The sequence below is a fragment of the Gorilla gorilla genome, chromosome 5 (genome assembly GCF_029281585.2).
Source record: "Gorilla gorilla gorilla isolate KB3781 chromosome 5, NHGRI_mGorGor1-v2.1_pri, whole genome shotgun sequence".
NCBI classification, from domain to species: domain Eukaryota; kingdom Metazoa; phylum Chordata; class Mammalia; order Primates; family Hominidae; genus Gorilla; species Gorilla gorilla.
Genome location: NC_073229.2, coordinates 150,442,145 through 150,454,411, shown reverse-complemented (window position 1 = coordinate 150,454,411; position 12,267 = coordinate 150,442,145).

Below are 12,267 nucleotides of genomic sequence, written 5' to 3'. Positions count from 1 at the left end.
TAACCTTGGGAGAATGGGAGGTCTTCATCCAGGTCTATCTCAGTCTTAGGAGCAGTAACTGTTTCTTATATCAACTATTCATGTATTTTTATTATTCTCATTACTTCATACTAGCCAATTCCACACTACATCAATCCTCTGATAGAGTTAATATGTTACATTAAACTTTATTCATATTACTGTGTGGTTTCTCTCTCCTAACTGGTCTCTGACAGAGACACATATCCCAAATGAGAAATCTAGTGGAAAGTAATCTTGTAAGAAGCAAATAACCAGATGTAGTTTTTTTTAAGTACTAGAATATACACACAAAAAATACATTATTTACAAACAAATGTGAAATTATTTTATTTGTAATTATTAATTCACTTGAAATGTTAAGTACAATAACCATAAACCAATTCAAGTTGAAATCTGCTTTATTTTTATGTCATTATTTTAATATTTTTATCATATTTTTTGTTTTTTACTACATTTAATGGGAAGTAAATAAGGAAAGCACCTGGCATGCTGATTCTTATTACATTTTATAAAGCATGTAAGTTAATAATTATTAAAATTTATTCAAATAAAACCTAAATATATCACATTTAATAGATGTATGGTGTAATCATTATCTGCCTTTGCAATTCAATATGTATTTAAATGCCTTTTTATTTTGGCTATAAATATAGCCTGAGCCCGTATTTCAGAAAGCCTTGGGAATGTTTCAAGCCAAAAAGAAAGAAAAAAATATTAGTTGAGTTTAATTCCCTTCAGCCAGTTATGCCTAAGGAAATACATACTGGAATGTAAGAAAGTCAATTCTCATGTGTTTGAAGTGAAAAATTAATCAGAAAGCAGCAAGTTTGTGGGATTCCATAACACACATATTATTGGTAACTTAAAAATTCATAAAAGTTAAATTTAAGGCAAAGTTGGCAGAGAGTAACTGATTTTCAAACACGATGAGCTTCATAACAGGTTTAACCTATTTACTTATCATGACTGAATGGTGAACATCAAGGAGTGCTTACTGAGTTCATTGCCCATTGAAAACATATGACTCTTAAAACTTTTGTTTATGCATAGAAGTGTGACTTTAAGGATTGGAAAATCTATGTTAACAAAAGCTAAACTTTTCTGAAACTTAAGACCACCCTGTGCTGTGATTTTCTCAGTTCTCATAAAATAAACTAGGTCTTACTTTGTCATTTACTTAGAAGGAAGACCACCAAAGAAAATCCAAGGTGTGACTACATGCAGTGATTCTATAAATAGGCCCTTTTTGGGCATCAGCTTTAATATTGGCTTCAAAATAGTGTTCAAAGCTGTCTCAACCACACACATCGTCTGCATAGATTGCTTTGGTTCTCTGATTTCTGATTTAGACACTGACTCCTTGGAGATTGCAGAGAAGTCAAGGGATAAAAGTGAAAATGCCATAAGACTGATTCAACTCTAAGAGTGCTGGGAAGGTAGCAGGTTTGAGTATACTCTCTGTACTCAGATCCTTTCTGGATGGAATCCTGGCTCCCTTCACTTTGTACTTTTAGCATTAGGCAATTCACTTTTCTGAGCCTTGGTTTCCTCATCTGTAAAATAGAGATAAGTCTAACCTCATAGAGTTTCTGTGTGGAGTAAATGAAATAATTTGTATAAAGTGTCCTGCACACAGTAAATCAAATGCCAATTCCCTTCCCTAACATCCCCATTCCTGGGAACATATTTTTACCCAATACTAGTTCAAAGTTTCCAGCAAGAGTTAGGTAATGACAAAAAAGGAGGTAGAAAGGAAGGTATGTAGTCATGAAAATCAGAACTAAAAAATGAAGAGACAGGGAGAGAAAAGTGGAGGGCAATGTGGAGGACAAAATGAATTTGTTGCTGTTTTCCAATTATTATTTTTTTCCTTTTTATGCTCTAAGCTTTCCACCATTACATTTCTTGATATCGAATAAATTGCAAAAGAAAGTAAGTAGAATATACTTCACTGCACAATCAAAGAAAGCACAGTTTACCCAAGAAACCACTGGTTCCAGGTATTGCTTTTATTTATAAAATATAGGAATCTTCTAGATTAGTAAGCAAAGAAATGCCCATGTGCAAAATATACTAATTATTGGAATGCTTTTATTCTGTTTTAAATTACGTGTCATAAAGCCAGTCACACTAACTTTCTAGCAACACAAACACACACACATGCATGCACACACACTTTAAAGCATTGTCCTAACAATTGTGTTATTTCATTTATTTATTTTTCATAAAGGATAGAACACTGAAAAGGCTTCACTAGACCATTGTCAACAATTTTAAGACAATGCAAAAAACATCCAAATTTTTATTTTAAAACAAGTCAAGTTTTAAAATAAATACTCAGAGAATAACATACAATATGCAGAAAATACATATTCTGAAAAGGTCACTTACTTAGTTTTGGTTAATTTAAGGACCAGAATTTTGTCTATAGAGCATGCTCTGTCCAATGCAAGCGCCATATACAATATTTACATGTGCTTTTAAGTAGGAAATTTATGAGACTGACTAAAGGATTTATTCATAATGATGAAATCCATATTCTATAATAATAACTATGTACATTTTTTACTTCTATATAAACTATGTAATATTCAGCATTCTGATATTTGTCTTCAGTTTCTCCTCATTAAGGAACTGATGGTAACCCATATCAATGTGGGTATGAAAATCGTCCTTTTCCTATGAAGATCACATTTCACGTCCATGCAGTCTGCTATCTACTGACACTTCACCTTCTTGGTTCTGAATTTTTATTAGTGTCCACAGGTAAATCTTGTTAATCTGGTCCTGTTTTTCTTTGCCTCTCAGTGAACACTCTGATATCGACCTTCTACAGCTCTGCTCCCTCTTTTCTTTAAATAAAATTATGACCTTCCTATAGTCATAATTGACAATGGGTCCTCCCTTTACTTAACTCCTTGACACTTCATGACAGTGTCAGTCACTGAATGCCCAATGTTTTATGTAAGATGTTAAATCCAGTATTTTGGTAAGCAACCTACATATTTTCTTTTAGACAGATGTAAATATGGCATATTTTTACCAAAAATATATTTTGCCTCTGATTCCTCCTGACATATATTTTTAATGGCTGTTAGCATTCTATAAGAACTTTCAAACATAAGTCATATATATATATATATATATATATATATATATAAACCATTTGGGAAATAAGAATAAGATAGAATGTGAAAATTATTAAAATATCACATAGGTCAGTTTTGCCCTCAGATTTCCAAATGAGATTCACTTTTTTTTTTTTTTTTTTTGAGATGGAGTCTTGCTCTGTTGTCCAGGCTACAGTGCAGTGGCACCATTTTGGCTCACTGCAACCTCCACCTCCCGGGTTCAAGCGATTTTCCTGCCTCAGCCTCCTGAGTAGCTGGGATTACGGGTACATGCCACCACATGCAGCTAATTTTTGTATTTTTAGTAGAGATGGGATTTCACCATGTTGGCCAGTCTGGTCTCGAACTCCTGGCCTAAAGTGATCTGCCTGCCTCAGCCTCCCAAAGTGCTTCAATTACAGGTGTAAGCCACCACACCCAGCTGTGATTCACTTTCTGTGGAGCAAGATTTCACTCTCTCTCTTGAAAAATGTGTGTGATGAGAACATGTTTGGGGCCAATTAAGAGATTATACTTCACAAATACTTGCTTTATATTTACACCAAATTAAATCAGCAAAATGTGACCAAAATAATCAGAAGATAGCAAACTCTGAAGAGTAAGAACACATGATGTGCTTTCCAAGTATTCACAAAATCATAGAAAGGGTAGAAAGGTTGAAAAACATGGGAAAATTACAACATAATGATACAGACAAGCAAGGTAACAAGGAACAATTCAGAATGTGATACATAACTTTTTGACTTATTATTTTGAAATAATTTTAAACCTACAGAAATGTTTAAAAAATATTCTTTATCCAATTTTTTTAACATTTGGCTAAATGTATTTTATTATTCTTTCTCTGAAAGTTTTGCTTAATTCCTCAGCATGTATTGCCTGAGAACAAGAATATTTGCTTATATAACTACAATATAATTATGAAATGCAATAAGTGTAACATTGATACAATACTTTTATCTAATTTTTAAAAAATCTATAGTGCATATTGCCATTATGCCAATTGTTCCAACAACATCATTTATAATATACTTTTTCTCTTCATTCTAGGGTCCAGTCTAGGATTATGTATTACATTTAGATATTATGTTTCGTTAGAAACCCTGAAGTCATTTTGTTACAACCAATTTTAATCCAAACTCATAAGGTTCTTCACCATCCTTATTCTATATTTGCACCTCCCTTCTGTGAGTACCCTGGCTCTCAACACCATCAATACATTTACTCAATTTTGTCGAATTCTGTAATAAAAACAAATAGGGTTTCAGAATTTCTACACTCATGTAACTAGAAAAAAAGAAACCTACTAAAAGAATGTAAGATACAGGGCCAAGTACTGCACTCAAATTATCTGGATTAGTTCTTTTTCCCCTTTTGGTGTGGTTATGCCATGTATCTGAGATACAATTATGTATTTGAAATACTACTTGTATTCCATTCCAGGTATTTTCCCTATCTTTGTTGATTTTACTTCCATTTTGAATATGTAGAATACTGGCATGCTTCCAAATGTCAAAGGTGTACACAAAGGTATACTCAGAGAAGTGTTCTTCCCTCCCCATCCCTTCCACCACTCCCTCTCTTACAGGTAGCCAGTTTCAACGTTTTCTGACTTATCCTTATGTTTCTTTCTGAAAAAATCAGCAGATACATGTTTGTTTCCTTATTCCTCCATCTTTCTTATATAATAGGTAGCTTACTCTGGAGATTAATACTTTGGTTTTTTCTCTCAAAACACATTATAGAAATAACTTCCTATCACTTCATAAAGCTCCTCCTCATTCTTATTTGACAACTGTATTGTATTCTACTGTGTATATGTAAAGTTTTTCAACCAATTTCCTGTGTTTAGACATTTATTACTATTTGCAATTATAAACAATGCTATAATGAATAACCTTGTGCATATGTAATTTTGTATGGTTGGAAGTGTACCTTCAGAATAAATGACCAGAAGTGGGATTGCTGAGCTAAAGGTAAGTGCATACAGTATGTAGTTTTGTTTAATTCTACTTTATCTGATATCAAGATTTAACCCCCTGATTTTTATTTTTTCCACTTGACTGGTATCTCCTTGCCCATATATTTAGTTCTATCTTTTTAAAATTTCTGTGTGTATTTGGTATGTCTTTTTTATACAGTATAGAGGTGTATTTTGCTTTATCAGCCAATTTGAAAATATTTTTTTCTTTAATAGGTGATTTAAACCCAGTCATATTTTTATATGACTAATATGTTTGGTATCAATTCTATCATATTATTTTATAATTAATTTATTATGTTGTACTTACCATAGTCTTTTCTTCTCTATGTTCTCTGCTATATTTAAAATTTGTGTTTGGTTTAGAAAGTTTTGTATTTTTTTTACCTATACACCCAATTTTGTGTTTTAACATCCAATTTTAACATCTAATTTTTATTAAAAATTAATAGCTGTAATTAATAGGTAACTTGGATTGAATAAAATGTTCCAGAACACTAACAAACATGTCTATCACACATTATGAACTCAGTTTTAACAAGGTTTGGGAGTGTAGGCCACTGCAGCAGAATGTCCCAGCTGAGAAAGAAAGAGGCTCAAGTCTCAGCCAGAAGATTTAAACAATGGCATTCATGGAACAAATTCTTCTTGATTTTACTGGGTTCAGTTTGTAAATAAATTATTTCCAAAGATGCGAGTTCAGAACGCCTCACACAACCTGTCTGTAAAGGTTGGGTTATTACTGGTATGCCCCCTCATCCAAGCATCTTCTTTGCTCCCACATTGTTATTTTGATACAGCTAAAAGTTCACCTCCCCAGCTCAACTCCAGTACCTCCTAATGAGGGAAGTGTAACACTATCCAGGTGTCTCCCAGCACAGTGATCAGAATGTCATTGCTCTGCACAGTCTGATTTATGTCAGCTTGGTTAGAAATCACCCACATGCTGGAAACCCCCTGTGGAGAGTGTGCACTGGCCCCAGGCGATAGCTCTCTTCTTCTCCTTCTTCTTGTTTCCTTCTCTCTGCCCAAAATCTGTGGTTGAAGGGACGTGCTGTGTATTTGTGAAATTATCCTCATAGGAACACAGGGAAGAACTTTGGCCTCCTTGAAATAATTTACACCTAATTTAGTTTAAGGAGCATAAATGATGGGACTGCTTTATAAAATCAACAAGAACCATCATTTGCACAATTTTTCATGTGGTGTTGGAGCACACGCAGCAAACACTTTCTATCTTCTGGGGCTAGCAAAATCTCTCAGAGTAAGAGATTATTTTTGACATTATGGTTCTAAATCTGAAGAAAAAAAAATAGTCATGGCAGATGGCCTGGGGCCAGTCAGGAAACCCTTAATCACCCAGAAAAACAAGGAACAGGAGAGGTCATTATTCTTAGTGGGCCAGACTGTAAAACAATGTTTTTAAGTCTTCAGATTTATAGCAAAGCACCTTGAAATATCTCAGGCAATTATGAAGAATAAGACTGCTCCAAAAGGCATCATGCAAAATTTTCTTGCTCATTTTTCTTAAGCAAACAAAACTGCCTAACCATCTTCTAACCTCACGAGAGAGCTTTCCTGTTGTAGCAATCACAGAGTTCTTTCACTATGGTAAATTTAGCAGAGTAAATTAATTAATCCTAAGCATTATAATAATTTAATGGAAGAAGAAATTAATTAGGGACAATAAGCATAAACTTATTCATTTTCAAGCATACAATTTGGCCCTAATAGCTTCCACCTGTCAGTGTAGAAAGACTATGAGAGATTGACTAGAAGGCCTTCAGGTGGGTGGCCCATATTGGACCAGAGTCATAAATCCTAAAATTAAAGGCAGCAGTAAAGATTAAAATGAAAATGAAATTAATACTTACAGAGTCCTGCAATGTGCCAGGCTCATCATACCTAAACCCTTTCATTATATCATTATATCACATGTACATTAAATCATTTAATACTTAACAATGACCATGAAATAAAAGCATTATTGCCTACAGTTTTATAAATTAAGAAACTGTGACCTTGACTAGGTAAGTGACTTACCCAAGCTCACACAGCTGGCTTGTGGCAAAGTTAAAATTCATTTCCAAAGACCATATTCCTTCTAGAGTTCCACACTAGCAATGGGCAGACCCATGTGGAAACAGGGCCTAAACCAAAATATGCAATAAAATTTTGTCATAATAAAAAGTAATAATAATAATGAGATTTTTCATGTCACTCTTATTGTCAGTACATTTTATCAAACATACTCATGATTTTCTTTTATCTTTACAGGTTAAGGAGGAAGAGGACAAATGAGGAAATTCTATAATGTTTAACTGTCTTCCTGTTCTTTTATGAATCTCAACTATAAAAAAACTGTGATTAAGCATGACAGGAAGTCATTGTAAAAGAACAATTCCCTTTTAGCAATAGGGTGAAGCCAGGAAAAAATGTTGAAATCCCTGGAAACAGTTGATTATTATGGCAATGAAAATAAAATTTGATTATGTTCCAGACGATATTGACTTGCAGTTTAGAATAATAACAAAACATGAGAGGAGGAGGTTTTGCACCTCATTTGTGTTATTGCTTAGAAGACAAAAAGAAAAAGATGGATAGCTTTTATAAAAAGGAACCCCAATGCAAAGGGCAGTCCCATATTAAGAGATTAACACCTAAAAGAAGAACTAAATAAGGGAGGTTTACATTAAACAAAGAAAGACAGAATTTCTGGGATGTCCTAGTTCCTAATACCTTAAAATGCTTAAAAACACACCAAAAAAGCTGCCAGTAGCTTCATTTAGCTGTTGAACACTAAAGCCTTAAAATTAGCACACACGAGTGGTTACCGTAGAAAGCTCTGATGCTGAATAGGAACATGCTAATAAGTGATTTAGTCATATATTAAAAGTTCACTCTTCACATTCTAAGCACCCCAAGTAATATAGAAATATATTTTGGAATTTCTTAGGACTATTTTCATAAGGAAAGTCACATGTTCAAGGGAAGACATAACGTGCACTAGACATCAGGCAAACTTGTTTTAGTCCAGCTGAGTCATCAGGGCTGGTCATTTAACTTACCTGGGCCACAGTTTCCCCATCTACAAAATAAAGGAATGTAACTGAATAATTTACAATCATTTTCAAGGGTAAAATTTTGATTGTGAGCTATGTTTCATCAATAAAGAATTTTGTTTAAAAAAGATGGCTCATAATCCTGAATTCCATAGACTCTGTTCCTGCCTTACCCAAGGGTTTATAGGAACATGGATGAGAGATCACCTTTAGAGACAACTCCAATAAATTATAGACATATGTTTCTTTTGGCCTTAATATTTACAAAGTTGTATGTTGCTTATATGGCTTGAAGAAGAATGATAATGTCTTCAGAACATAATTCTTTTTTCACAACTAGCATACAGAGATGAATATTATTGATGCTAAGATCAAGTTTCCTGACTCTCAGTAGGAATCATTGTACATGTGTTAATTAATCATTGGAAGCCTGGTCCATTTTTTTGTCCAAATGAGCAAGTAGCTGCTGTTAAGAAAGAAATAGAAGATTAAATATACCAGGTAACGTTATACATTAAAAAGGTAAAAGCTATAAACTTAAAAAAACTATAAATTAATATGGTAACAGTTTACATGAAGAATTTACATGTAATTCTTCAATGCTACTGTTGTTTCATTTTATAGTTTTATATAGTTATTTTGTTTTAGATGTTTCAGTTGCTAGTCATGAGTAAATGAAAACTGAATAATTAAATAGAATTACAATTATTTTAACAGTAAAAATTAGAAAAGTATCTTCAGTAAAACCAAAACTTTGGGGTAATTTATAAAAATGTCATCAGTTATTAGAATTTCAGCAGATTTTAGGGAGATATACAGCAAAAATAATACTATAGGAGGTAAATATTACGATTATACAATAGTAAATATGGTGAAGTGAGTCTGTCTCCACAAGATTACATGTTGAGGTTAAAATTTATCATTCTCTTTAGAGTTTCATAGCAAAACCTGAAATTGTGTCTTATTCATGTGTAAACAAGGCCACACTCAATACTATACATTAACATGTATACAGGCGTGCATGTGTGTATATGAACATACATGTGAATATACAGTAACAAATTGAATTACAACTCAGTAAGCCAATATGAAAGAAGTGTTTATATAAAATGAAATTTGGTGTAGTGCTCTGAAATCAACAGAACTAGATCTGAACCTTGACTTTCCCATTTACTAGCTGTATTCTTCTATGTTCTCCAGAGGAACATGAGCCAATAGGATACATGCACATATATATAGAAAGAGATTTATCTAAAAGAATGGGATTATATGACTATATATGATTTTGGCTTGATGAATCCAAAATCACCAAGGAGGCAGGCAGGCTAGAGATATAGGAAAGAGCTGCAGTTTAAGACCAAAGGCAATTCTGCTGTAGAACCAAGAAGATCCAGTGTTGCAGAGAAAGTCCAAATGCAGTCTGCTGGGAGAATTCCCTCTTGCTTAGGGATGGTTAAGTTTTTGTTCTCTTCAGGACTTCCAACTGATTGGTGGAGACCCACTCACAATATAGAGAGCAATCTGTTTTACTCAATATCTATTGATTTAAAAGTGAATTTCACAGAAATATTCAGAATAATGCTTGACCAAATATCTGTGCTCCATGGCCCAGCTAAGTTGACACATAAAATTAGCCATCACACTAACTGTGCGAGCTTAAGCAAATAAATAACCTTCTCTGAACCTCAGTCCTTGTGAAATTTGTAGAATAATATTTACCTCTTAGAGTTGCTGTGAGATTATACACACATAGTTAGTACACAGCAGGCAATTAACAAATATCAGTTTTCTCTATATACATATTTTTATGACCGTGATTCCTCAAGTATAATTGGCATATTTAAAGTGAAATAAAACTGAAAAAAAGAAAGAGAAAATAAATAAAATATATTTTGAATATATGTTCTCCTCACAGAATTGATAAAGAAAATACAATAGAAAGTAGTTTACTCCTGTTTACTCTCCATGCTTACAATGGACTATATCTTAATGGTGTTCCTTTAACTTGACATAAGGCTCCATTTGGTTTGGTGCCTAAAACCACACCTAGGCATGTGTTAATGATCAGTAATATGCACTCTGCTGTTCTGGAGCAATTATCTGCTGTCAAATTCTTACTTGAGACATGTAAAACAAGCAGAAATTCACTGTTTTAAAGAATGTTTCACTATATTGCCCAACCGAAAACAAACTAATATTAATGACCTCTCATTTGGAAGATTAAAATATAATTTTTAAAGGTAGATGAATGCAGCCAGCTAAAATAGAAACTGCTCTTAATCGCTAACCTTTCCTCCAAATTTAATCAAAGTCTCTTTCTGAGGTTTGAGAAACTTCAGAGTTTCCCTCAATTTTTCTTCATTTGTGCCTCTCTCTGCAGTTTTGGGTTCCAGCTGGAAGCAAACATACCCAAATACCCCAGATGAAGTTGTTCTCATAAGATGTCCAGCCCAGTTTTCAAGACTTGAGAGGTTCAGAGGGTTCAGATAAAGTTTGGGATCAGCAGCCAAGCACTTGAATGCTTATTTGAATTGAACCTTCTAAGTTTTGTCCAATATTAGCCCTTTAACTGGAGATAAATGTTTATTACCTCTCATTAGCTCTTTGTGTCTTAGATACATCTGGATCCACATAGCATTAAGATATTACACATTTGTCATCTTGCATGTTTTTGTGGAGATTTTTGTGTTGTAATATTTTAATAAATTAAATTACAGTCACAAGAGGAAATAGATAAAGAAGAGTTTAGTGATATATTTATATATTTGCCAATTACCAATATTTAAAGACATACAAGTTTTAGACTTAGCGATGGAGATCACCTAATTCTATGGCAGAGGCATATGACATGGAACTATAATTCACTATTTTCCCCCCAAAATAATTAGCATGTTTAATAAGTAAATGTTTCATAATCTATATGGAAACCCAAGAGCAGATAATTCCTTTTAATTTAAAATTGGAAAAAGTGAAAAAAAGTTCTGGTTTGAGATGGCAACTGAGCTGAATATAATTCTTTTCTCCCCCTAGAGACCCCAATAAAATGATACTAAAGGATAAACCTTTAACACTGAAGAGAATAGGAAGAGGGTAAATAGCAGTTAGGACATTGTAACAACTCTATGTAAATCAAAAATGAAATGGGAGGAGTGATGTTAGAGTTACCTGACACCTCCCACCGAGAAAAACAGACCAAAACAACAAAATAAATAAAAATGTTTTGACTAGTGAGACTTAGGAAGTATGCTGAAAAGCACCAGGGAAATAGCAAAATCCCTGTGGAGCACAGAAGCCCAGGATAGAACCATCAGGAAGGAAGTGAGACATTCTGCCTCTGCCACACTGTCTCCTTCACCGGGACTGGTTTGCAGTCAGGGTAACTTCTTACAGGGAAAATGTAAGTTGGATATCCCCAGCAGTCCCTATTGCTGCCACAAATGCCAGCAATCCTTGCTACAGGAGAATCCCCCAGTCCTCATAGGCCCTAAATCCAATTTGAAGAGTATCCAAAATTTCACACAAGTACACTGCTGCAGAGTAGGAGCCTACACTGAGCCCCTAGGCTGTTAAGGATGGCTAGCTGCTAGAGTGGCTAGAGTGTGTCCTGTCCTGGGAGGTTGTAGCAATGGACTCTCACCATCCCTGAGGCTCCGTGATCATTCTGTCACATTCACATGGGTGCCTGTAGTACCACAACCGTGGCTACCTGGATTCCAGACCATATGAACAACCAAGACTCTGGTGCTCAAGTCCATACAGCACATCACCCCTAAGGGAACAGGTATACCTGTGCAGTGAGAATACTACCATGCAGCTAGCTCAATGCCCTGCCCACATGAACTCATGTTGTACACCTGGCTGGACGGCAAGTTCATGTGCACCCACACCTAACCTGACTGCCAGTTCTGCAGCGGCTCTGCTTCCCTGACAGGCTGTTGCAAGCCCTCAGCTCCACTACACTCACACTGAATCCATTCTTGGCCTGACAGCTGGTATGGTGGAAGAGCCATCCTTGCACACATACTGCTGCAAAACTTCCAGGTTCCACTACACCAGCATGAACATTCACTTA